Genomic DNA, 25,470 nt, shown 5'->3' on the forward strand with positions numbered 1-25,470 from the left:
AGAGGACTCGGCATATGGGAAGTCTCTTGTAGTAGCTGTTCTTGTTCTAATGGGAGCCAAAAGCCTTTGCTACGTCTCCAGGGACCAAGCTGTCTTGACCTTCTTAGCAAGTACACTAATCCCTCCACCTGTTCTCGTCGCTAATATAGCTGTTCTTTCTGTCATGCCAGCATACACCCGGGATGCTGACAGAGTTCAGAATCACTGTCTTTTGATACTGATCATGCAATAAAAATGGCAAGCTGATTAGTCAGCCAGAGAGGAGAAGCCTTTTTTCCATTATAAGCATGATCTAATGCTGTAATCACCTAGCCTGCTGCCAGCGGCCAAGTGCTTGTGGTCAGGGAGAGGCCCATAACAGGTGAACTCTGTTAAAAGGCATCCTGCTGCATGGTTTCAGCTGTCCTGCAGACCAGTTTAAGCCTCATTCCCTAAAACGTAACAACCACGTAGAGCTCATGTGTCCCTGAGTTTGTTACAGCCTCCCAGGGGCATCCTTATTTAAAAATATGCAAATCACCCAAGCTTCTAACCCATTAAGACTTCGAGAAACCCAAGGCTCTTCCAAGAGTGTGGACATAACCTCCATGGTCAGTTATCATTCTCCGTCTGGATGGTGTCCCTGACCCTGAAATGGACTCAGTGCGTGCTTTACCTTGGAGGCAATGTGAACAGGAGCTTGACTGAGAAGTTGAAGGAGTATCAGTGCACAAAAGGGAACGTGAAGTTCAGTGCCAGCTAGGACCGCACACCAAGACCCAGGGCCGTGTGTCACCCGGTCCCCACTGGTCTTCCTTGACCTTCAGGTTCCCAACAGATTGCTGAGTCTGGCCCTGCTTCCTCCTCACCTCTGCACAGGGCTTCACTCTGACTTTCCTCCCCAGGGCCGGCTTCCAGCCTCCCCTTCCCTCCCTCCCACCAGAAAATACGCACATCCATTCACATCAGAACAACTCCCCACCCCTTCACTTTGCTATATGCAGCATTTGAAGGTCTCCTTGTCTAGGCGTTCCCATTCCAGAATGGAATTTCCTTTTGTACCAATAAAAGCCCAATTAAATGCTTTTTTTTTTCCCCTACAAAAAGCCTTGGCCACCACAAACCAATTTGAATTTCCATTTTTAGCAGCACAAAGAATTGGCAGAAGCTTTGAAATTACAATTCTTCTTTAAGGGCTCCGAAGAGCCCAGATCCAACTCTCGGCCAGGATCAAAGTCCACAAACTGAGTTTCCCTCCCCTTACCTCCATTACAGGGATAGTTTCCTCCAGCCCACTGGGAACTTGGTCTTTACAAAGCAGGAGACACATTTCTTCTTCCATTTACCAGGCATTGCGTGACTTTGGGAAAGAAGGTTAACTTGTCTGAGCCTCAGATTCTCTATCTGTAAAATAGAGTTCGTAACACCTTTTGCATAGGGTTATTGTAAGAATATTTAAAGAAGGAACTTAAGAAAACTCTCGAGCATGGTGTGTGGCACACAAAAAATATTTGAGAAATCCTAAGCTCGACTTCTTCCTCTCATTATATGATTAAACAATGGTCTGCTTTGTTGCCTTATACAAGTATTGTAACGGAGTTCTAAGGACTATATGAAGGTTCAAAAACTAGTTAACAAAGATACACGAGACCCCAGAGAAGCCAAAATGCTCTGCCTTGTTGAGCTTCCTTTTAGCTGTCTTTGCACATGTCTCTACTTGTTTCTTTAATATTAATACCTAGATGTGGAATTGGCGGTCTAAGGTACATACATTTTTAGGACTCTTGCTAACCATGGCCACATTGCCCTCCAGAAAGTTTGTACCAGTTTTCATTCCCCACAGCACCGTGTCAAAGTGCCTTTTTTCTTGAAGTCTTGAGTTTTTCTTAAACTTCATTAATTTGATGGGCAAAGTGTGTTCTCTCATGGTAGTTGTCGAATTGCTTTTCAAACCTGGAAAACAAGAATTTAACAAGACCAACTCACATATTTTAAAGATGAAGATCCTAAGTCAGAGAGATTAAGGGACTTGGCCAATTCCTCTAATTAGTAATGCAGCCCAAATTCATATCCCATGTATTCTGACTCTGGAATTCTTTCCATTATATCATACCAGAGAGGGAGAGGGAGCCTGGAGGTGAAACCACTCAGGACCTACTTAATAAGAAGGCTCAATTAGATTTGAGGAAATGTGTGGTAGAGGAAAGAATCAATGAAGGGAGCTTTAATTAGCTAATTTATCATGAGATAATGAGTATCGGCATTCTCCATGTTAGCGCCACCTACTGGTGACAATTCCAGCTGGTACAGGGTCAAGTTGAAGGTAGGATGGGGAAAATCACTGGGAGATTTGGACTAGTTTAAATGGTCTTATTCTAGGAAGAAGAAGATAGAAAAAAAATTCAGTATGGAGTCACTGAGTCGTGAGCCATTGGGACTTGCGCTTCTGTGGTCTCCTGAATTGCTGGGAATGAAGTTCCAATTTCCTGTAGCAGCAAAGTCAGTTTCCTGTTCCTTCCTATTGTATACACAGAATGTAAGCATCTTCATTTTTCTATAACCTCATTTCTAGTTTAAGCCCACATTCTGGTGGTGGCAGGAAACTTCATATATAGGGACTTCCAGAGAAAAGTCACTCGTGTTGGTGTTTACTCATTTTGGTTTCAGTCACTTAATTCAACATTTCATTCCTTTCCCTTCTTCCAGGGGTTGCAGCTAAGGTCCTGGAAGCTTAGGATTGTTGAAGTGTCAAAAATGGGGTGCCAGGGGAGTGAGGAAGGGAGGGGGCGGTCTGGTCCACAGGCATCTTGAGACTGTTGCAGGCCTGATCTCGGCTGTTGGCATCTCTTCATACTGGTACCCAGTGGCCATACTTGGGCTTCTGCCCAGGTCCCCGTTGTTAGGGGGCCCTCCATCTCAAATGTATCCTCCTCATTCCAACTTCAAGCCCTGCTCAGGTCTGCTGATCCTGTTTTAGCCATTTTGTGTCCATTTGGGGGAGGATGGCGAGCAAGGGAAATGATGTTCTTCCTACTTCTGGCTGGGGGAAAATCAGAGGGCTTTCCCAGGGCTCCGCTGCCTCTTTTGCCCTGCTGCTCTGCCTTCTCTACTGTTGCTTAGCACAGAGAACGGGGGTTGGCAACCAGTGTCCTGGAAAGGGTCAGATAGTCGACATTTTAGGCAAGCCTTCCACTCTGCCAGTACAGCAGCGAAAGCAGCCACACACAGTTTGTGAACCAATGGGCATAGCTCTGTTCCAATAACATTTTATTTACAAAAATGGTAGCACTCTGAATTTGGCCTTTGGGCGGTAGTTTGCTAACTGCTAATGTTCATCTGTGAGCCACCCCCTAACTCCAGGCACCTCCCAGAAAACAAGGCACAAATTCTCTCAGGTCTTGGCATCTCCTAAATCTATCTTGGAGATTTGTTACCCCACCACCCAAAGTCACAGGTGGGGGAGAATGCAAGGTAAGGCACCTCAGGGATTTGTCATCCTCTAGCCCTCTTCTCCCCTCTCCTCTCTCTCTAGCCAGAGCAACCATCCTCTCCTGTCTTTCCATTCTCTTGGGTGGAGTATAAACTTTATGTCATGCTCACTTGGGAGTTAGCCGTTAGACTTGATCAGACCTAGCTCTTGCACATCACAAAGCTTCACTCTGGAGGCTCTAAACTCTGTAATAAGAGGCAAGAGCCTAACTAGCTCAAGGTCAAGAACTTGATGTTTTTGTTCTCCATGACCTTCCTAATCCTTCCCTTCTCTGGGAGCAGTCGATGTCTCAAGTGCCTGGAAATAATGGTCAATGATGTCTTCTCAACTCATGTTAAGTTTGGGGCCTAGACCGAGTCCAACCCATATTCTAAGGGCAGCCCAAAAATATTTGGTTGGTGCAAAAGTAATTGTGGTTTAAAAGATTTAAAAAAAAAAATTGCAAAAACCGCAATTACTTTTGCACCAACCTAATAAATGTTCTGGCCGTAGTCTGTTCATTTGAGTTTATCTTAGGAGGAACCGAGAAGAATAAGGTTGACCTAAGATTCTTAGGGGAAAAAAATGGCCTACTCATGTGAATAGAAATAGATGCTTTCAGGGCAAAACCGTTTAGAACAGAGCTTTTCAAACTGCAGGTCGCAACCCATTAGGATGGGTAGGCCAACTCTTTCAGTAAAGGGACAAAAAATAGTATTTTTCGCTTTGTGGGTCATACTCAACATATAACTCTCCACTCGCAGCTACTCAACTCTGCAATTATAGCGTGAAAATGATCGTGGACAGCACATAAGTGAATGAGCGTGACTAGGTTCCAATAAGACTTTACTTATGGACAATGAAATTTTAATTTCATATAATTTTCTCATGTCATGAAATCTCATTCTCCTTTTGATTTTTTCCCAACCATTTAAAAATGTAAAAGCCATTCTTAGTTCGCAGGCCATATAAAAACCGGTGGCTGGTTGGATGTGGTCCTTGGGCTGTAGTTTCCTGACCTTTGCATTAGGGGGTCAAGAAATCAATTAAGGGAGGCTGGGTCAGGGATTGAAAAAAAAAAAAAAGAAATACAACAAGGGAGAATGAAGAAGACAGAAAATGTTAGACTGCAATGTACCCAGAAAAGCCTTTGTGAAATGTTTATTCCCCTTAATTCATCTATGTGTGTCCATGGAATTGTGATGCAACATTTATTTCTTACTGTGGAGTGTGGCTAAAGAAAGGTGAAAATCATCCATTTTGAGAAATATTCCTTTCTGTATGACATTTTTATCTCTGAAGAGTTACTCGTCTATTCATTCCACAGACCTCAAGATGTGATGTTCGTATTATCAGAATACAGGACAGCAAGTTCAATTTTAATTTCAGATGTAAAAATATAGTATAAATATGTCCATACTTTAGTATACTCGTAAGTATGTCCCATGCAATATTCGGGAAATAGTTATACTGAAAGTATTATTCATTTTTTTTAATGTGAAATTCAAATTTAACTGAGCAGCCTATATTTTTTCCCCTGAAATCTGACACCCCTATTTGGTATATTGGTATATAATGAATTGTTTTCATTATTATTGTAATGATCTTAAAAGTCGGGTAAGGGCAGTCTAGTCCAGTCGGTAACTTAAAGAAAAAATCTGACATTTAAAAATTCCTCCGATATGCCAGGCACTGTACCCTTTCACAGTAGCGTAAGTACTAACCCTCATTACAAGCTCTAAGAAAGCAACAGTTTTATTGTTTCATTTCACAAATGAGGAAACTGAAATGCAGTTTGCCCACAGCGAAGGGTGGAGCAGGGATAAAAGCATGGCTCTTCTGACTCCAGTTCCTTGCTACCTCACCAGGTTGTCCTGGGAGGTTGTTCTGAGGAAACCACGCCAGCAGATGTTGGTCCCAGCGCAGAGGAGGGGAAGGGGACAGTGGGAGATCCAGCCAAGGTGCAGACGATAAGGAGTACGGTGCTTGTGGAGAATTTAAGCACCATGTAAAGGCGATTCAGGTCTGTTTTTGCTATCACTACAGGATGCCAGTGATAAACTACCCCTCCTTATCAGGGCAGACTTACCCACGCTACTGAATATGCCGCTACTGGGTGCATAGTTGGTGCTTAGTAAAGTTACATTCCTCTTTCTTCCTTCTGTCTTGTCTTTCTTTCTTTCTCTCAACCTGGGGTTGGCAAATAAGTTTCAAACCACTGGCCAACTCTAATTGGTGATGGCAGTCTGGGTTGTTGTGTTGAGAAAGACTCTGAAGTGGAGTCTTTGGGCAAAAGAGTGCCCTGCTTGATCAGTGATATCTGCCACGGAAGGGGAGTAAGGAGTGGCAGCACCGATCCCACGTGTTTGCCATCCTGGAGTTAGACTCTGCAACTTCCAGGCAGCAAATGGCTACACTGAGCATCTATTAACCGTGAATCCAAAGCTCCCCCAACTTAAGACAAGGGAAGGAGGGAAGAAGGAGAGAATGTCTGTCCCTGGTATCACCTCTCCCATCCCCCAAACACACACAACTCCTGCGTGACCTGGAGCTCTATGAAGTAATACAATGGAGGCAAATCAGGCAGGTAGGGAAGGCGCACGTGTCCTTGGGGCCAACAGCCAGGCGCAAATTAATGTCTCCCATCCCACAGCCTCTCACCCCCTTAAGCTTTTGTGTGTGGCTTGTGCATACTCGTAGTGTGACCAGAGGCCTCTGCTCGTGTGTGCCCTCTTGGAATCAAGGAATACCTTTTCTTGATGCAGACGTGTGTATGGCTGAAGACAGGGCTCAAAAATAGGCCGAAGGCAAGACTTTCCATTCCTCTGTATCCCCAAAGCAGTTTCCTCTTGGACACAAACCTTCATCTTCCTTAAATTCCCAAATTGAGTAACTACTTGGAAGGCTTTCTTGGGTTTTTTTTATGTTAAAATTATTTTTCCAGCTGTAATTTTTCTTCAGTCTGGAATTTTGCTCTTTCTGCTTCGAACTTCATTGTAAAGCCAAGTTTAAAATCAGATTTATTATAAATAGCCTTTGTGTACGGCAGGCGTTTGGGTGTGCCATGTTTTAACCTTGAAACAGTCTCCCGTTTAGATGGCTCCATGATTCCTCTGCACCTCAGTTTATCTCCCTGCCCCGGAAATTAGAGGTAATAAAAGCAAGGCAAGTCTTCAGATGGAAGGAGTTGATAAGTTTAAGAAAGCCTTCAAGGTCAAAGTAAAGGAATGTTCAAAGGCACATAAGGGCATTTGGATATTTAATAGTATTGGCAATACCTTCTTGGATCTTTAATAGCGTTGGCAATACCTTATTTTGTTGAGTCAGTACCTTGTGGGTCTAGAAATGGCTTCTAAAATTATCTGGTCAGTTTCCTCTTAGAGAGTAGTGATGTGAAGGGGCAACAATTTCTCATACAGTTCAGACCAACTTTACATTTTGTACAGAAGTCAAGATATTAGTTATGATATAAAGAATATAATCTTTTTATGATTCTGGCATACGTACATCTAAAAACTCTGGATTTATTTTTTCTTAACACAGCAGTGAGACAAGGATCTCCAAAGAAATATGGCTCTACTTGTGCTTTGTTTTGTGTTGCTTCAGCCAAATGATTTAGTGAGTCATTCATTGTCCTTTTCCCTATGGATTCAGTGTTGTTTTCCATTCTGTCCTTAAGCCCAACTTCTGGGCTACTTGGTTGTGTCTCTTCACCAGACTTTCTGGAGCCATATTAATTCCTCCCTTGGAAACTTTGTTCCTGCGTAGATACCCCAGCTTGTCTCTCCCCCTACACCTATTCCCCTCCTCAACTTAGCCTTCAAGGTACCATGGACATCAGGTCAATCAAGCCATCCTTGGCTATTTGTCCAATAGTCTAGAATTTCGCCCATCTCTGATCTCCTGTCGGGATCACTGTCAATATTCAATCTTTGTACTTGATCTCTGATGACCTCCTACAGTTGTTCAAATTTTTCTTGAGGGAAAAGACCACGTCTTATGCTTTTTCTATGTTTTCCAAGATGTCTAGTCCACGTTGGGCATCCCTCAAGCAATACTGGATTGATAAATGGTTGAGAAGTCTTAATTGTGCTTACAGTTTACACATCTAAGAACAGGGAGCTTCCCTTATTCTTTGTGGTATTTGACCAGAATTTGCTCCCAGCCTTACCCGATTACAGGAAAAATAGTGTTTGAAGTAGGAAGCTAGTTCTGTGAATCCACATTTCCTTTGTTGGGCAATGATCTAGCTGCATGTGGCATGACTTTTGCTGACACATAGTGTACTCATTCTTTTCCTTTTTTTTTTTTTTTTTTTTTTTTTTATGTCAGAAGAAGACTATTTCCATTCAAGTCACAAGTGGTGAAGGGTGGTAGTGGTTTCTCTGTGACCTTGGGAGAGTCGTTTCACCACCTTCAACTGCAGTTTCCTCTTCTACAACTTTTCCAGCTCCAGTGTTCAGTGATTCTATGGTTTTGTGGCTGCTCAACTCTTCTCACGTATCATCGAACAGATTTGTTTCTATGAGAAAGGGAAGAACTCCCTAGTTCCCTCTTCGTTCTCTGCTCTGGCTCTGATGTTGATGGATGGAGCTACTGACGTTAACAATCGGTGACTGGGCTTGGCCTTCTCTCTACAGAGACTGTAGCTTCTTATATCCCACTGAGCTAAAACTCAGAGCCCACCTCGACGATGGTAGCTTTAACTTGTCCACCCAGGGACATCTAGATGTTCTGGTTTAGGGAAAATTGTTCTGCTAATCTTTCTCCCTACTACTGTGTGGATATCCTTGGTAGCACCGAATCTTCTGCCTGTGGTTTTGCAGTATGGGCCAAGCCAATGCTTCTGTTAGAGTCTTTGGAAAATTCATGACATGTACTAGAAACTAATAAACCGACTACTGCAGCCTTTATTAGATGCCCTTTCTTTTACATGGTTGATGGTAAAAACAAGACTATGTACCATTGTTAGCTGTAATTTTATGAGTTGTTGCCTTTGATGACTTATGTTCCTGCCATATCATTTTAGGTGTGACATCTTGAGGACAGATGTCCTGGGTAAGACATGAGTTGATTTTCATTCATCAGAAGTTGGCCCTTGTGCTAGAGGGGAAGTAGAGGAAACCACTCCATTATTAGCCTTTCAAATGAGTGTTTATATCCCTATAAAGTAGTCTGCTTTCTGCCATGATTGAGGAGAAATCTAAAGTTAGCTCTAAGAAATAGCTATGATCTAATCTCTGCTGTGTTTAATAAGCTGTTTAAGACAAAGAAATTATTTTGTGGAATTTTTAAAAGTCATTTGATTAGATGCACTTTGGTCTTCTAGAAGGTTTGCAGCATTTTCCCTAAGAAGGCGTTGTTCAAGTGGGAAGTGACAGTGGGATTAGTCCTCCATGTTAAGTAAATTTGGCGTGTGATTTACGTGCTTATATTTCCACGCACACTCAAGAAAGCAATTCTCCTTTGAAACTTACAAAATAATGATGCCAAAAAAATAAATAAATAAATAAGTAAAAAGAAAGTCAGACTTTCAGGAGAAAGTAAATTGTTTGGATTAAAGCTGAAACCATGTGGGGCCCAGAAAATCTTGTAACATTCTGCCCATTAGAAGTTCTTCAAATAAATGTGCACATACAGAACAGAGGGAGAAAAAAAAGCCCTTCATTTGGATTCAACAGCATGTCAGCTTAATTATATTAGACAATGGTGAGCTCAATAATTCCACGTTTGATCCATTGCTGTGTGAAGTTCATTATTATCTGTTTCGAATTATTGTTCATTTCAAGAGCTGTACAATGAAAAAGCATGTAAAGACTTTGAAAGGACACTTGGTGCCTTCCCCGAAAGCTTTGTGAAACATTTCTTTGGAAACATTTCTGCTGAGACTGTGCATTGGTTGTGAGTGGGCGTAGGGGATGGGTCTCTGTGCTTCCCCTTTTCACGTTTGTTTACCTTAAGTACGTCTCCATGGACACAAGGCCTACTTCTAAGCTGACTTTGGGGTTGTCCATAAGAAGAATGAATACAAAAATACTGATGACTAAAATTCTCATATAATCCAAAAAAGTGTCGGAGAAGGCAAGGGAAACTAGGGTTCATTGAACCCCTCTTCCGGACAGGTGATTTTAAATAAATTTTCTCATTTAATCCTGAGAGCTAAATGGTATTATCTCTGTTTTACAGATGAGGGCCTTGAACTTCTGAACATTTACTCAAATGGTAAGTAACAAACCCAGATTTGAACCCAGGCCTGTCTGATTCTGAAACCCACGCTCTTTCTACAAAACCACATTGCCAGTAGTTGCAACCTTTCCTCCCACCTCCCTCAAGCATTTTCCAGAACTGTATAAAAATGGGCCATGCTTGAGGTTACCTTCTTCTGGGTAGATAAAGTGCTTCTGAGGAAAGAGATGTTAGGAAGAAAGAAAATAAGTGGCCTGGATCATCCAAGCATGAAACTGACAGCGTCAGCATCACCGTGAGCAGCTGCCCAAAAGACTTCCAGAAGGCAAGGCTGGTGCAATAAAGCCTCAGTTAGCGAACGCTCTTGTAGGAAGGCCTCCACTTACCAGATTGTTGGCTACACTCCACTTTGAAGAGAAGACAAGCTGATGGGCTGGAAAGGGTGATGCAGATCTGGGTTCAAATCTTGACCCATCCTTATGGGATCCTCTGCAAGATCCTTTACGTATTTCAGTGTGTATTTCCTAACTTCTCTGAGCCTCAGATGTAAAGAGGGTATCTTGATGGGGCAAGATCTGGCCCCCAGGTGTTTGGGGCCATGGCGAGAGCACTCACACTAAGGGAAGTGGTACTGTGTGGAGAGATGGACCCAGGAACCAGGCCTGAATGTTGGCAAAGAGGTGGAGCCCAGCATTGTATTATGGCTGATACTAGAATTCAGCCCCACCCAGCAATTAAAAAACGTTGACATAATATGCCATAGCACGAGAGTGTGAGCTGCTGATTGTGGGACCCCCCCCCCCCAATCTCCCACTGTAACTGGATCTAACACAAAAGGAGCATTCTTTTTATCTCAGAGGTGACAAGATCTTGGGCATTGAGGTACAGGTGTTTTCAGCTCTCATGGTACCCAAGCAGTGGAGACAGAGATGGAACCACCAACTTGGAGGGACCCCTCCCTGGAACAGTGAGGACCTGAGACCAAAATCCTAGCTCTGTGGGCAGTAGATGCAAGTAGACAACCAAGTGTTTTCCATGGGCACATCTAAGGGCCCCTGAGTTTTCCCAGGAATATATGGGGAGGGCAACCCATTAAATATTGTGTTTCATACTCGTGTGGTCAAAGAAGTAGGGTTTTGGAGCCATTGGAATTTAGGTGGAGGTGATGCTGAGACTGGGTTATACTCACTTGAGAAGTTACCTTTTAGGTTATTGGGATAAAGTGCAGTGCTTGGCACATAGTACGCCATCAATACATGTTAATTATCTTGGTCTGTCTGGGGTATAAGCTGGCCAAGCAGGCAAGCACGGGACCTGGGCAGAATCCTGCAGTGCTGCCCCAGAGCTCAAGGGGTGTTAAGCCAAAGAGACCAGCTATCAGGGTACGGTCTGAAAGAAACATTAGACACAGGAAAATGAGAGGTGTAAATTCATAAATTAGCTGGGAGGATGTGGAATGAGAGAGGCCAGCCATGAGGACGCCAGCTGGAAGGGCTGGAAGAGACGTGAAGAGATCTGGAGGGGTGGAGAGACATAGCCAAAGTTACGCACTCACTCAGGGCCAAGTGGGAACTGGAGCCTAAAGGCTCTCCCCTCTTCTTTTAACTTGAAAACTTTGATATTATTTTGTACTCACAGAAAAGTTACAGGAACAGTACAAAAATCCCTATTCACCGTTCACCCCTATTTCCCAAATTTTCCACTTTGCTTTACCCTCTATCTCTATCTCGGTCTCTATCTATATATCTATACATATATCCTCATCCATAGTGTATTTTTTCTGAACTATTTGAAACATGAAGCCCCTTTACATATTTCAGTGTGTTATTTCCTAAAAATAATAACCTTTATTTTATTTTATTTTATTGGGGAATATTGGGGAACAGTTTGTTTCTCCAAGACCCATTAGCTCCAAGTCGCTGTCCTTCAATCTAGTTGTGGAGGGTGCAGCTCAGCTCCAAGTCCACTCGCCATTTTCAGGGGGCACAGCCCACCATCCCATGTGGGAATTGAACCGGCAACCCTGTTGTTTAGAGCTTACGCTCTAACCAAATGAGCCATCCGGCCACCCCAAAATAACATTATTACCCATGATCAAGTTCAAGAAATTAATGTCCATCGAATATCATTATCTCATGGACAGATCTTACCCATATTTCACAGATTGTTCAAATAAAACCCTTTAAAGCAAAAGAAAATCCCAGATCATACATTACATTCAGTTGTCACATCTCTTCAGTCTTCTTGAATCCGCAATAGTTCCTTAGTCTTTGTCTTTCATGATATTGACATTTTTGAAAAATACAAGTCAGCTATTTTAGAGAATGTTTTTCAGTTGGGGTTTGTCTGATGTTTCCTCATGAGCATTTTTGGCAGGAATAACACAAACGTGATGTTGTATTCTTCCTAGTGCATCATATCAGGCGGCACATGGGGTTGATTTTTCTCATGACTCAGAATGTTCACTTTGATCATTTGGTTGTGGTGGTGCCTGCTAGGTTTCTCCACGGTAGGGTTACTGTGTTTGCTTTGTCTTTAGTAAGAATGTGGATGGCAGATACTTTGAGACTATGTAAATATTCTATTATTCCTTAAACGTGCCCGCTACTCTTACCATCCAAGGATGTTTTGCCCAAAACAATTATCATCATGATGATTTGCCAAATGGTAGAACCCAGTCTCTTGACTTCTCTGTGTCAGTTTAATGAGCAGGGCACGGGCATGTCCTTCATATATCCTCCATGCCCTCCGTGCCTTAGCTTGTGTGCTGCTTCTTTCCTGGAATGCCCTCCTATCCCTGGTCCCTCAATATTTGCCAACAACTTCTTTCAAAACCTAACTCCAGATTCATCTTCTCGAACTTTTTCCATGGTTCACTGCCATGGACAGCAACTACTCTCTTGCTTTCGTCTGTCTTAGGTTTCTGGGTATTTCTTGAAGGCTTGGCTTTTCCTTACTATGTGACTAGGGCGGCATCATCTTGAATAACATGTTTTTCAAACTATCTATGGTGGAGGGCCAGTTTTTGAACATTTCCAAAATACTGTATGTGACTCACCACCCGAGTTCAGTAGTGCCCATTGCAGCTGGTCCCAGCGCCCTGTTCACTGAGACAGGCCCACTGACCACGTGCTTGGATGTCGTGGCAAAGTCATATTGCTCTAAAAGTTTCTAGACTTAAATAAGCCAGTAACATTTTGTACTTCACATGGGCCAGTAATATTTTGAGTAGCATGTTTTAGGGTATCCTTCCCCCTCCCTACACCTGCCTCTACTCCCAGATCCAAGAGAGTTGCATAATGATAATCAGGTGAAAGATAAAAGCCTTTTCCCTCCATTCCGTTTGATTTTGATCAAGATTCCTCTTTGTGACATACTTGTCACCAAAAATACCTGAGACTTCATGAGTGAAGAAACAATGAATGGGCTGGGTGAGCAGCTTGCCAGACTCTGCCAGGTTTATTCAGCGTTGTGCCCAAAGTGAGTGATAAAGCCTGCACTTGAAGATACAACTTCTGTTTGCAAGCCTGTGTTAGCCCCTGTCACAACTGACTCACAGAGGTTAGGAGTGTGGGCTCTGAATATAGACAGACCTAAGTCCCCATCCAGTCTACCACTTGCTCCCTGTGTGGCTTTGGGCAAGTTGCTTGATCTCTCTGAGCTTCAGTTTCTTATCCGTAGGGTGGAGATAATTAACAGGAAAACGGAATAAGATAATTAATACAAAGAAAACACTTCATGCATAGCACGTACTAAGCAAGGCTTTGATAAGACACATAATGCGTGGACATTTAATTTTACTGAAGTAGCTATTTGATTATACACATGCTAATTAAGTGCCTTTATTATTAAAATTTAGGGTATTTGCCAGAAGCTGCAAAAAGAAAAAGACTCAACTTTTCTTAAAGCAGTCACAAAAGGTTTGGAAAATACACTTATCAAATGACTCAAATTCATGGAATGGAACCCACTCCACAAAGGAAGGGCTTTGAGGTTTCAGAGAAGGAAAAGTTCATATCCTGTCAAGTGATTAGGAAAGGCTTTATGAAATATTTGGTATTTCAGAGGGCCTTGAAATGTAGATAGAATTTCATAGGTCTGGGGGTAAAGAGGGCACTCTTGGCAGAAGAGAGGAAAGAGTCTGAGCATAGGTATACAGGTTACTCGTGAAACAGCAAGTTTCCAGGGGGGTTTTCTTGTAGGCTAGATTTGAGAGACTCTTGGGATATAAGCCTGGAAATATAAGTTGATGGTCGACTTTATATTTAATCTAGGAAGGAAATGGGGAACCATTGAAGGCCACTTTTTACCCCACTAATGTCAATATTTTCCTATGCTTCCAAAGTGCAGTTATACTGGAAGGCAAAGGGGCAGTGGGTCCATTAGTGCTTTCCTGGCCACCAGCAGTGGTAGGGCTCTACCCAAACCCCCTTGACTGGGCTGCTGTGCTCATTCCCCAGCTGCTCTGAGGTTGATGTGGACAGCTCAACAGCTGTCCCCTTCTCCAAGCATTACCCCTGACCAACCCAACAGGACCTGCTTAGCCCGGAAGTTAATGCGCCCCTTCTGGGTGTAACCTGCTGCGAGTGACTGATGGCAATGGGCTACACAAGGCAGCACCCACCCTGTGGTGGAAACTCACACTCCCAGAGCTACTCAGATAATCCGGCTGAAGGAGACTCCGGCTGACTCCACATCCTTGTTTAGCTCCTGTCTGCCTTCTCCAGCTTCCTTCACTCCCCTTCTCTCCGGAGAGTGCTCCGCAGTGAGTCACACACACACGTGAATCCTCATCTCAACAGCACTTCTGGGAACCTGACCTAAGATACCCCTTCTTCCAAGAAGAGCTTTCCATCTTTGCCCCCTCAACATTTTTCTTTGGTCGACCTGTGGCTCTGGGCACATGATACAACTTCTTTACATTTTTCTGGGATTTAACCAGCAAGCGATTGCTGAAAATGTCAATGACATGGCCCTGGCACCTGGAAGATAGACTGCCAGTGCCAACAGGCCTCAAAATGGTTGCAGTGGTTTGAGGAAAAGGGGGTTAATAAGGGCATGGCTTAGTCATAGCACCTGGCCCATGATGAGCATGAAACCAGGAAAACTTACAGCTTCTTATTTACTTGGGAATCTTTCAATTCAAGTGTCTAATACTCAGTCGGTTAAAACATAGCACTAGTAATGTGATCAGTAGGGCTGTCCCTTATGGGAATGTGGCAGAATAGCCCTGCCCTCCCTGTGAAGCTAGGTGTGAGCACATGACTTTGTTTTGCCAATGAGATGTGAATAGAAGTGACGGTACCCTTTCTGGGCAGAAGCGTTAAGACCCAGTGTATCTTTTTTTATGTTCTGTTTTCCTCTGCATCCTTAGAAATGGCAGCTTCTCTGTCAGCTCAGATTCCTGAGTAACTAAGATAAGCAAGGTGCTTGCTGATACACAGTTGTATTAAGCCACTAAGATTTGGGGGCTGTTTGTTACTTCAGCATACTGAATGATACAATTAATTTTTAAAAATGGCAACTAACATGCTAACTATATGCCTGACACTGTTCTAAATGCTTCTCAAATGTTAACTCATTTAATCTTCATATCAGCTCTATGAAATACATACTATTATTGTCTCCTTTTTGAGATGAGAATGTTGAGGCCCAGAGAGGGTAAGTGTCTTGCCCAAGGTTATATAATTAGTAAGTGGCAGATCCAAGATTCCAACCCAGACCGCCTGGTTCTCGATCGCTAAATGTATATCAAATACAACACATAAAAGATAATTTAATGCCTCCTATAATGTAAACGTCCAGGTGGAACCTGCTTCAGGTACAGCTGTCCAGGTACTCAAAAGGTCGATTGGAATCACTCTGTGTGTTCTGCTTTCACCTCAGATGGTCTTCCAATGAAGAGACCTCAGGTTCAAATTCTTACATTAAGTAACTACAGGGGAAAGAACTTTTCCTCCCCCAAAATTCTAGCAAAAGGATTTTAGGGAACCATCCTCCCTCCGTTTTCAGTCTGTATCATTTAGTGTGACTATCCCTGAGAAGGGGCAGATGGGTACTGAGCAGGCAATGGCAACATGTCCCGGCACATATGGAATGACCACAGCCGTGAATAACTGAGAACTTCTGTGAAACTGCCAAAGAGCCCAGGAACTCTAAAATCTGCACTTGCTGAAGTTGTAAAAATAAACAAACCCCCCAAATGAATACCAGATAGATTGTCAAACACTGCCATAGAATTAAAGGTGGCAAAATTCCAGGTTGGAAATCCTTGGGACTCGCGTGCATATTGGAAGGATTTCTGAGTTTCATTTCCTTTTTCCCCTTTTTCTTCCTTGCCCGAGTTCCTCTTGCTCTCCATGGCTTAGCTGATGCTGTATGCTCACGCACAGAGTTTTATGCACACATATATTTTTCCCAGACCCCACAGACACATCCAGGCGCACACACACAGAGACCCAGGGACACGCGTACTTTCTTTGCCTTTGTCTTCAGAGTGGTATTAGAAGGCGCCTTAGATGAGGGATCAGGAGACCTGCCTCTCATTCAGCTCTGCTCCCTGGGAACTTGGGAATGCCACCACCTTACTCTGGGTTTCAATTTCTCCACCTGATAAAAACGTGCCCTTGGACCAGCTGATTCTAGACACCCTCCCTGCTCTCACACTGTACTTGATTCCAGCGCCCCCCATCCCACTCCCCAGCTTCCTCCCTTAGCCCCACCCCCCCGGCCTCATCACCCTTCCAGCCCCACCCCCGTCCCACTGGAGACCCCCTCTCAGTGGCTCCCCAGTGTGCAGCTCCCTCAGTCCAGCCGCAGGCTGTGTCAGGGGATAAGGGGCACAGTTGAAACCTGACAGGCCAGGCTCACCTCTAGGGGTGGTCTGCCACTGAGTTGCCGTGTAACCTTGGGCCAGGGCCTTACTCTCCCAATGAGCCTCAGTTCCTTGTAGCAAAATGGCGGTGGTAACTACAGCTCCTTTTTCCCTCCTGGGGCTGTGAGGGTTCAGTAAGACCATGCGTGTAAAGCCCATGCCAGGTGCTGGCCCATAGCAGGCTTGTGGATCGCTGCAGGTTATTATTTTCTGCCACAAAAAGCTGTGAGGAATATTATACAGCTGGTAAAACAAGGAAGTTAAAGCAGTGCTCGATAGCAACAGTAAAGGGAAGAACACACAACATGTGTTGTTTGATAGCTTTTGTTTAAAAAGAGAGGAAAGCACGAATTTAGTTGACGTAAATGTAAATAAATATACACGACACACGTCCACCCTCTAACATTACACAGGAACCTAACAGGAATGGTGACCTGTGGGAAGAAGGAAACCGAGTAAACGGGGGTCAGGGAAGATTTCACTGTACACTTCTTAATCTATGTTTACGAATTTTGTCCCAAGCAAATATAGACCCCATTCCAAAAGTTGAACTTAAAAATGTTAGAAGTAAAATAAAAGCCAGCCCCCACTTATTTGCTGGAAGTTGTGAGATCTGGTTGTGGGGAGAAGGGCTATTGGGCAGGTTTCAGTTTTCAGTCTGAGAGAAAGTTCACCAGACTGAGGAAATGTCACTTCCAGGCACCCTGGAAAGTTACAGTATAAAGACTTCAAATCGATGGGGGAGCCCAGTTCCTGGTCAGAGATTCCTATGAGGGAGGCAGGGCAACTGAACTGGCTTATGAGTCACCCTTTTCATCCTCATCACCATCAAGAGTATCAAATGGAACATGCGGAACATTCGTGTGGTGCTTTAAAATTGACGCCGTGGTTTCACACGTATTACCTCATTGAGTTTTCCAGCCCTACGCTGAAGTTAGCATTCAAGTTGTTATTCTTCTTCTTGTTATCTCCTTTTATGGTCTGCAGCAGGCACTGTCATTGTCCCTCCCTCAAGGCCTGGGAGCTCACCATCCTGCTGGCTTCTTCCTATGAACATGGCGTCCCTTCCTGAGGGCGTTCTCTGGCCACAAGCTCATCTCAGCCTGTGTTGGGGGCAGGCCAGAGTATCGAAGAGTTGTGCCTCTGGGAACAGCCTGACTTGTGTCTGATGGGACCTGGTGGCTAAACACCTCTTGGGTAGGACACTGAGAGCAGTGCTTCCCAGTCTCCCCGAGGTCCCAGCTGGGATTCCTCCTGAGTGGCTGCCTGCCATGATCTGCCCCTTAAAGCACCCTGGGGTAGCTCCCTTCCCTTCCCTTCCTCACATCTCCCCTCCCCTCCTGGTGCTTCATGCCATCCCCGAACAGATGGATTACATGCTGGCACATCTTTGTCTCAAGGTCATCCTCCAGGGGGGGTGGGGGGACCCCAGCCCAAGTCAAGGTACATCACTGGTGAGTGAAGGAGCAAGGAGCTGGCTGCAGCATCCCTGCCCTCTCCACCCCTCTGCTCTGCCTCCCTCCTGAGCTTTCCTGGAAGACAAAAGCCAGACCACAAGGGCAAACTTTCTCTTCAAAACTCAGGCTGAAGAAAGCTACTAAATCAAGCACAAGAGCTCTGAGCATCCAGGAGTCAAAGCAAAGAGAAACACGAAGCCAGTTAATGAGCACAAGTGTTTAAACTTGTCTTTCAGAACAAACATTTTTAAAGTTGTTGGGATTTTTTTCCCCCTTTAACCATTCACTTCATGTTTGCAAAATAACTATAAATATTGACGAGGGCTTTTCCACAAATGTGCCACTTTGATTTTTTTAATGCCTTACTTTCCTATCCAAGAATTAAATGGTCATTTAAAATTGTCATCATTTTCTTACGAAAATGTGATCATTTGTTGAAGGGAGCTCCGTATGTTTCAAGAAGGGTAAGGGGACTGCGAGGGAAGGCTTTGAGAGGAGCTGGCATTTGGGCTGAGACCCTACAGGATGAGTGGGGGTTCCAGAAGGCAGGAAGTTGGGAGAGGATTTCCCAGACCAAAGGGCTGGCCTGTGCATATGCAAGAGGCCAGGAACATGCTTCCTGAGAGCAGGGCTCTGGCTCAACTGCATCGAGTAGGATAAATGTGTGTGAGTGAACAAGCGTGACCTCCCTCCCAGAGGCAGTAAAGACTGAAAAATGGAAAGGAGTGGTGAATGGGGAAACTTGCCTGGTTTCCACCAGACCAAGACTGGGGCCCTAAAGGCGGGCCTGCCCTGGCACCCACACTGCATAGGACTTTGTGTGACACCCTTGAGTCATGGGGAGTGCCCGTGGTAATAGCTGTGGACAACTCCAGGACACTAGAAGCCTTGTTCATGACCCAGCCTCCTTCCTTACGACAGAATCTAGTGAGGTGGGGTGCCATAGGGAAACCTTCTTACCAGGTCAGGGTGTCCATCCATGGAACAGAACGGGCAGTCACGAGGGCATGCGGTACTCACAGCTAGCTTGTGTGCTAAATATTTTTAAGTGATAGAAGCTCGAGATCAAAAAGCTTCGAGTCCACTGTTCTATTACAGCTCCTATCACTTGTGTTATAACTGGTGTCCCCAGAGACACGGGTTCCTGCAGGCCAGTCTGTTTCACGCATAAATGTTTCATGCATATGGAGGGTCTCTTATCCAGCATAGTGCAGGGCACACAGTAGGACCTCAGTCAACGGCTGCGGAGCAGAATGTATTCGGACGCATTCTGAGTTTCGGCATTTTCCCTACAACGAGGGAAAGGAAAAAGATGGCTTTTTACTTCAGTCATTACAGATGAGTTGGATCGGCTGGTGATCCACACTGAGTGCATCTCTGAGTGACATCCTGCCGCTCTGTGTCTCTTATTGACACCTCAGCATGATGGCCGCACTTGCAGCGGTTTCGCTGCGACAGGACTCGTCTTGCTCAGCTGAGCTGCTGCCACAGCCAACTGATCATTCAGAGTCTGAAGGGTCCATTCTCAGTGACTGATTTTTCATCACATTGTCACCTTCCCTGAGAAACCCCCTTTCTGTCTTTCCCTGTAACATGGACCTTCATGGTAACCTTAGGAGAGGCCAGGATTCGTGTGGAACTTTGACCAAGAGGGAATGAAAATACCGGAGCATAACTTTTTGGTCGAAAATGTGTTTATGAGGCAATAAGGACAAGAATGCAATGGGTGAGGCTTTCCCTCTCCCTCTCCCCCCCTGCACGCCTCTCCCCTGCCTGCCTCCATCCTGCCCTTAGCTCACTTTAACCTTCCTCTGACATGTCTGGTTTTCTTTCCTTTAAAACTCAAAGGGAGGCTGCAGGAGTACAGCCTGCTGCCGGGGTTCAAGTCCCAGAGCTCATGCTGGCCAGCTGAGCAATTATAGGTCTGTTTCTTTGAGTGATGGTAATGAGAGTATCTCACAGGTTTGCTTGAGGACTAAATAAATTAATAACTATAAAAGACTTAGGAAACTACCTGGCACATGGTAAGGGCCGTATAAGGTTAGTTAATGTTATTCTCTGGTAGAGTTAATTCAGGCAGAAGATACTAATGAGATAAAATACATTTTGGGATGACCACATGCTGCCCTTGAAAGGATGGCCGAAGCTCCTGAGGGTTTCCGGATGGAAGGAAGCTCACCTGGGAAACAAGATGGCCTTGTGCTGGGGCAGGCTAGGAGCTAATAACTTCACGTTCTGACTTACTCGCACATAGAGTCTTGGCCTTGCTCTATGACCTTGGGCAAACCAATTACTCTCCCTGGGCTTTAAGTCTTTTATCAGCTAAAAAAGAGGGAGAGGGGGAAGAAAGTAAAAAGAAAATGATAGTACTGTCTTATTTGACCGAAAGACTTGGGTCCTAAGGGAGACTGGAGGGTCTAAACAATGGTAGGTGACGTTTTAAGTAGAGGCTGGATGACAGTGGCTTATTTATTGTCTTTAAAACTCCCAAGGGCCGGGGATAAGCTTGTTGCTAGATGAGACAGAAATGAGCTCTCTCAGATTGTGCTTCCAATGAACGTGAATTAATGTAAGTTAAAAATAGAAACGTATTTCCTGGAAATCGTGGTTGATCAACGTCTTCTTTATCACTTCTCTGACCACAAGGGACACAACTGTCAACCGATGGTAGCTGGCACCAATTCAATGCCAACAGGAATCCCCAATTTGGGGTGCAGTGGAGAAGGAAACTTTATTCAGTGCAAACAGCTCAATTGTAATCTAGCACGACTGTGAGAACAGCATGGCTGTGAAACAGCTCAATAGTGGTACAGCTCAATTAGGAGACAGCATGGCTGTGAGGCGGCCCTGGAGTGAGGTGGCGCTGAGGCAAGGCCTGTCTCCAGCTACACAGCTCTGCTCTGCTCCACTTTGGTCAGAGGCAACATCTTCAGTGTTTCAACGCCAGCCAGGAAACACAATCTTAAGTCTTCAGTGGAAAAGGAAAGTGTGCTGCTCCCTGCATGATTCCAACTATATAACATTCTGCAAAAGGCACAAGGAGGAGCTGACTTATATAGAGGAAAGTCACTACCCTGATCCCTGATTTGTCCATCTTCATGCAAAGGAGGACTCCAAATCCTCACAGTTTGATTGGTCCAAAAGGCACTGTCCTGGTTGGTCAGAATGGAGATGCTCTGACTGGTTGATGAAGATGCTGATGGGGGCTCTGGCTGCACAGCTCTGATTGGATGGGGAAAGTCTCAGTTCTATTGGTTCAAATACAATTCCATGTACTCCTCTGTAAGGACTGACTCAGGCAGCAGGAACACAGTGCAAGCAGGCAGTTCAGTGCAGACTTCTCCCTGAAGTGCAATTTGCGTGAGAGGCCTCTGTGTAGAAATGGCTGCTAGGCTCTGCTTTTAAATTTGAGCCCAGTTAGCCACCAGGAGCCATCCTTGGTAAGTATCTTCTTTCTCAGGGTCCACACCTTTATCTGAGGCTCAGAACACTGGGTCTGTGTTTTCCTCCCAGCTTGGAGAGCATTGCTTTTGAGACCTAAATTGTGCTGCAGGGTTGATCGAAGGGTTATTTTTCCTTTGTGAAGATATTTTAAAAAGGAATAAAGATCAAGTTATATTTGGATACACACACACATGATTTATGCTAAATATTTAATCTTTTTCAGAGTAGTTACAGGTTCACAGCAAAAGTGAAATGAAAGTATAGAGGTTTCCATGTAACCCCTGTCCCCACACGTACATAGCTTCCTACATTATTAGCATTCCCACCACAGGGTACATTTGTTACAGTCGATGAAACGACGTTGACATCATATCACCCACAGTCCATATTTTACATTAGGGGTCACTCTTGGTGCTGTACATTCTATAGGTTTAGACAAATACATAATGACATGTATCCATCATTGTACTATACAGAGAATGTTCACTGCCCTAAAAATCCTCTGTGCCCTACCTACTTATTCCTCCCATCCCACCCCTGGCAACCACTGATCTTTTTATTGCCTTCATAGTTGTGCCTTTTCCAGAATGTTATATAGTTGGAATCATACAGGAGGTAACATTTTCAGACTGGTTTCTTTCATGTACTAATATGCATTTACGGTTTCCTTCATGTCTTTTCATGGCTTGATATCTGAATTCTTTTTAGTGCTAAATAATATTTCATTGTCTCCACATACCACAGCTTATTTGTGCATTCACCTACTGAAGGACGTCTTGGTTGCTTCCAAGTTTTGGCCATTATGAATAAAGCTGCTATAAACATCCATGTACAGGTGTTTGTGTGCACATAAAATTTCAACTCCTTTAGCTAAATACCAAAGTGCATAATTGCTGGATCAAATGGTAGGAGTACATTTAGTTTTTATAAGAAATAGCCAATCTGTCTTCCAAAGTGCTTGGACCATTTTGCATCTCCACCAACAATGCATGAGGGTTCCTGTTGCTCCACATCCTCACCAGCATTGGGTGTTGTCAGTGTTCCAGATTTGGGCCATTCTAATAGGTATATAGTGGTACCTCATTGTTTAATTTGCATTTCCCTGGTAACATATAATGTGGAGCATATTTTCATATACTTGATTGTCATCTGCATTTCTTCTCTCATGAGGTGTCTATTAAGGTCTTTGGCCCACTTTCTTAATTGCGTTTTTTGTTTTCTTACTGTTGATTTTTAAGAGTTAATTGTATATTTTGGATAACATTCCTTTCAGATGTGTCTTTTGCAAATATTTTCTCCTAGTCTGTGGCTTGCCTTCGCATTCTCTTGCCAGTGTCTTTGTCAGAGCAGAAGCATTCAAATTTCATAAAGTCCAGCTTATCCATTATTTCTTTCATGGATTGTGCCTTTGGTGTTGTATCTAAAAAGTAATCAGTATACATTTGGTTAACTATTTTTTAAAGGATTGTATTTAAAAAAAACAACAGCAACAACAATAGAAATATAGATTGGGCCTGCCCTGGACAATCTGAGATGAAGTGCAGGGGACAATTATTGATCTCACCAGCATCCATCTATCACTTTCCAGGAAGCCCTGATTTTTGTTTGTGGGCCCTATGGCTCCATGCTGAAGCCACCTTGCTTTAGGAAAGGAACATGCGCTCCAGATTAAACCAATCAATGGGCCTGAGCCTTGGCCACAGTGATTGGCTCAGTGCTGGGGAAATGTCCAAAGCCAGTCCAAGCAAAGTAAAGTTTGGGGCTCTTATTTAGAAATTTGGGACAAAAGCATTCTCTCTCTTCCTCAGAATCAGTACAGTTTCTGGTTTTGAGGAATGGAGGTACTGTAGCTGTTTTTACTACCTACAAGGTAGCCATCCTGAAAACAATATACATACAGAAGAGATCAGTGCTGGAAAAATATTAGAAAACAGAATGGGGCCCTAATAAGATTCAGACCCTCTGGAACACATTGTGCCTGAAGACTGTTCTCAATCTGGACTTTTAGGTTACATGATCCAATAAATTTACTGTATCAGTTGAGGTCTAGTCAGGAAAAGAGAAACCACACTAGATATTTCAAAACACAGGGACTTAAAAGAATTTGTTACACAAGTAAGAAATCAAAAAGAGGATGCTGAGGTAATCCAGAGATTAATAACTCCTGAGGCTAGCAGAAAAATGGGGAGAGGGTCTTGGAGGAGAGTCTCATGAGACTGGTGCTGGGTTCCCGAGAAACTGCATTGCTTGTGTTCAGTGCCTTGAAGCACTCACCACTGAAGAGGGGGCGAGATTTGACAGGGGCTCACACCTCACCGAGGTTGCCCTGATGCCCCAGAGCACAAGGTCCGGTGGGTAAGGAGACATGTGCAGCTGGCCCGCCCCCTCCCCAGGGGCCATAGCTGATGGTGGGCTCCAGTCCCTCTGCAGGGTCCTGGTGAGGGGGTGCTGTGGGTGCCAAAAGGAGCTGGGAAGTGGAGCCCACTGTTTACGCCTCCTGGAGAGAACTGAAAGACAGAAATGAAGTCCTTCTTCTTTTCTCCTGCCTCCTGATCTGCCTCTAGTGCCTCCTATCGGCAGAACCTCACGGAAAGCCAGCTGGCAGGAGAGTGTGTGAAATGTGGCTTGCAGAGAACCATCCCAGCATCCCAGCCCCAAAGAGGGACCTGACAGGTGAGAGATCAGAGGTAAAGAGCTGGCATGATGGAATAGCCAATTTGAATGGGGTTTTCTGTTACTTGCATCCAACTGATAAACCTGATTGTCATAATTACCATACTTACAGCCGTATCCCATTTTGACTTCGGCTATAATCTGGAAACTATTTTAGTAATCCTAAATTCTATCGTTTGCTTTTAAATCCTCCATTGATTGCTGGGATATTCATCTTCTGTTCTCTCTGATGAGAAGATCCAGCATGAGGCGGCCATGGTCGCTCCAAGCTGACCACTTCCCTTTTGGGAAAGCTCCTAATGAATGGGAACTTTGGGGTCCGTTGCAAGAAGAAAAATCTGAGGCTTCTTTTTAGGTTGGGAATTGGTCTAGGATGTTTTGGGCCACAAGAAACAGAAACCCTGCCTAAAGTCGCGTAAGCAATAAGAAAATGTATTATCTCACACAACTGGAACTCCAGGGGTAGGCAGCTTTTAGAAAGGTTAATGCATCAGCTCAGTTATGTTATCAGACACTGGTTCTTTCCATCTTTTCTCCCTGTATTGGTCTTTGGCTTGATTCTTCAGATAACGCCGTGACGTGGTTACAATGGCTGCCTCAATTCCAACCATGGTACCCAGGTACAATGTCAAGTAGAAGAAGAGCACCATCTTCTTTTGTGTCTCTTTTTCAAATCAAGGGTGCTGCCACCGGAAGCCCCCTACTGAGTTCCCGCCACTGGCCAGAACCAGGTCACAAGCCCACACCTAAACCCATTATCAGCAAGGACCCTGGGCACACATGATTGGCTCAGACCACCCAGAATTCACTCCTGAACTGGGGATATGATATCTATATCAGTCAGGATTCAATCAGAGAGGCAGAACCTCTCGTGATTCTCTATGTGAATGTGCAATAGGATTTATTGCAGGATGTGACCTTCTGCAGTTTTGAGAGCTGGTTACACCACCTCTATATGGCTGCTGTCTTTGCATCTGATGCTGTAGCTTGCAAGTCCACAGGAAAGGAGGTGGAGGAGGGAAGGAGGGTGTAAAGGGGGACAGAGTAAGCTGGACCCCACATGATGGACTGCAGCCCAGGTCATTTCTCACAGCCCCCAACCTCGCTGTCCTGCAGGAGAAGTTGGTGTCCTTTGTCACTGAGATCCGGAATCTCCAAGGCATTGGAGAAGCCAGAGGAGGATCCAGATAGAGGTCAAGCAGTTGCAGGTCTGGCCACCACTTCTTGACACCAAGGTATTATCTTGGTGACCCGCCCCAACCTTCCCAGCTTAAAATCTGCCTTCCAAATGGTAACATGTAGGAAGGGGGATTCTGGGAAACAAACTTCAGGCTAGCCCAGCTCACACACTACAAAGCCACCATAGTAACCATCCCTGAGGAAGGGAT

The 25,470-nt window shown here is 44.4% G+C and overlaps 1 long non-coding RNA gene across 3 annotated transcripts in view; it reads left to right on the forward strand.

The window, feature by feature from the left end:
- The window catches only part of LOC109453822 (uncharacterized), a 48,175-nt gene that overhangs the window by 16,350 nt on the left and 6,355 nt on the right, over positions 1 to 25,470 (forward strand). For 2 of the 3 annotated variants that reach the window (XR_012492831.2, XR_012492829.2), the window contains 3 exons: positions 9,635 to 9,670; positions 23,974 to 24,082; positions 25,199 to 25,317. This is a non-coding gene — a long non-coding RNA (uncharacterized LOC109453822). Of the gene's footprint in view, positions 1 to 9,634; positions 9,671 to 23,973; positions 24,083 to 25,175; positions 25,318 to 25,470 lie in introns of all 3 variants that reach the window. The other variant, XR_012492830.2, reaches the window with a different exon arrangement.

The sequence above is a fragment of the Rhinolophus sinicus genome, chromosome 1, assembly GCF_057876585.1.
Source record: "Rhinolophus sinicus isolate RSI-liver-muscle chromosome 1, RSI-T2T, whole genome shotgun sequence".
Taxonomy (NCBI): domain Eukaryota; kingdom Metazoa; phylum Chordata; class Mammalia; order Chiroptera; family Rhinolophidae; genus Rhinolophus; species Rhinolophus sinicus.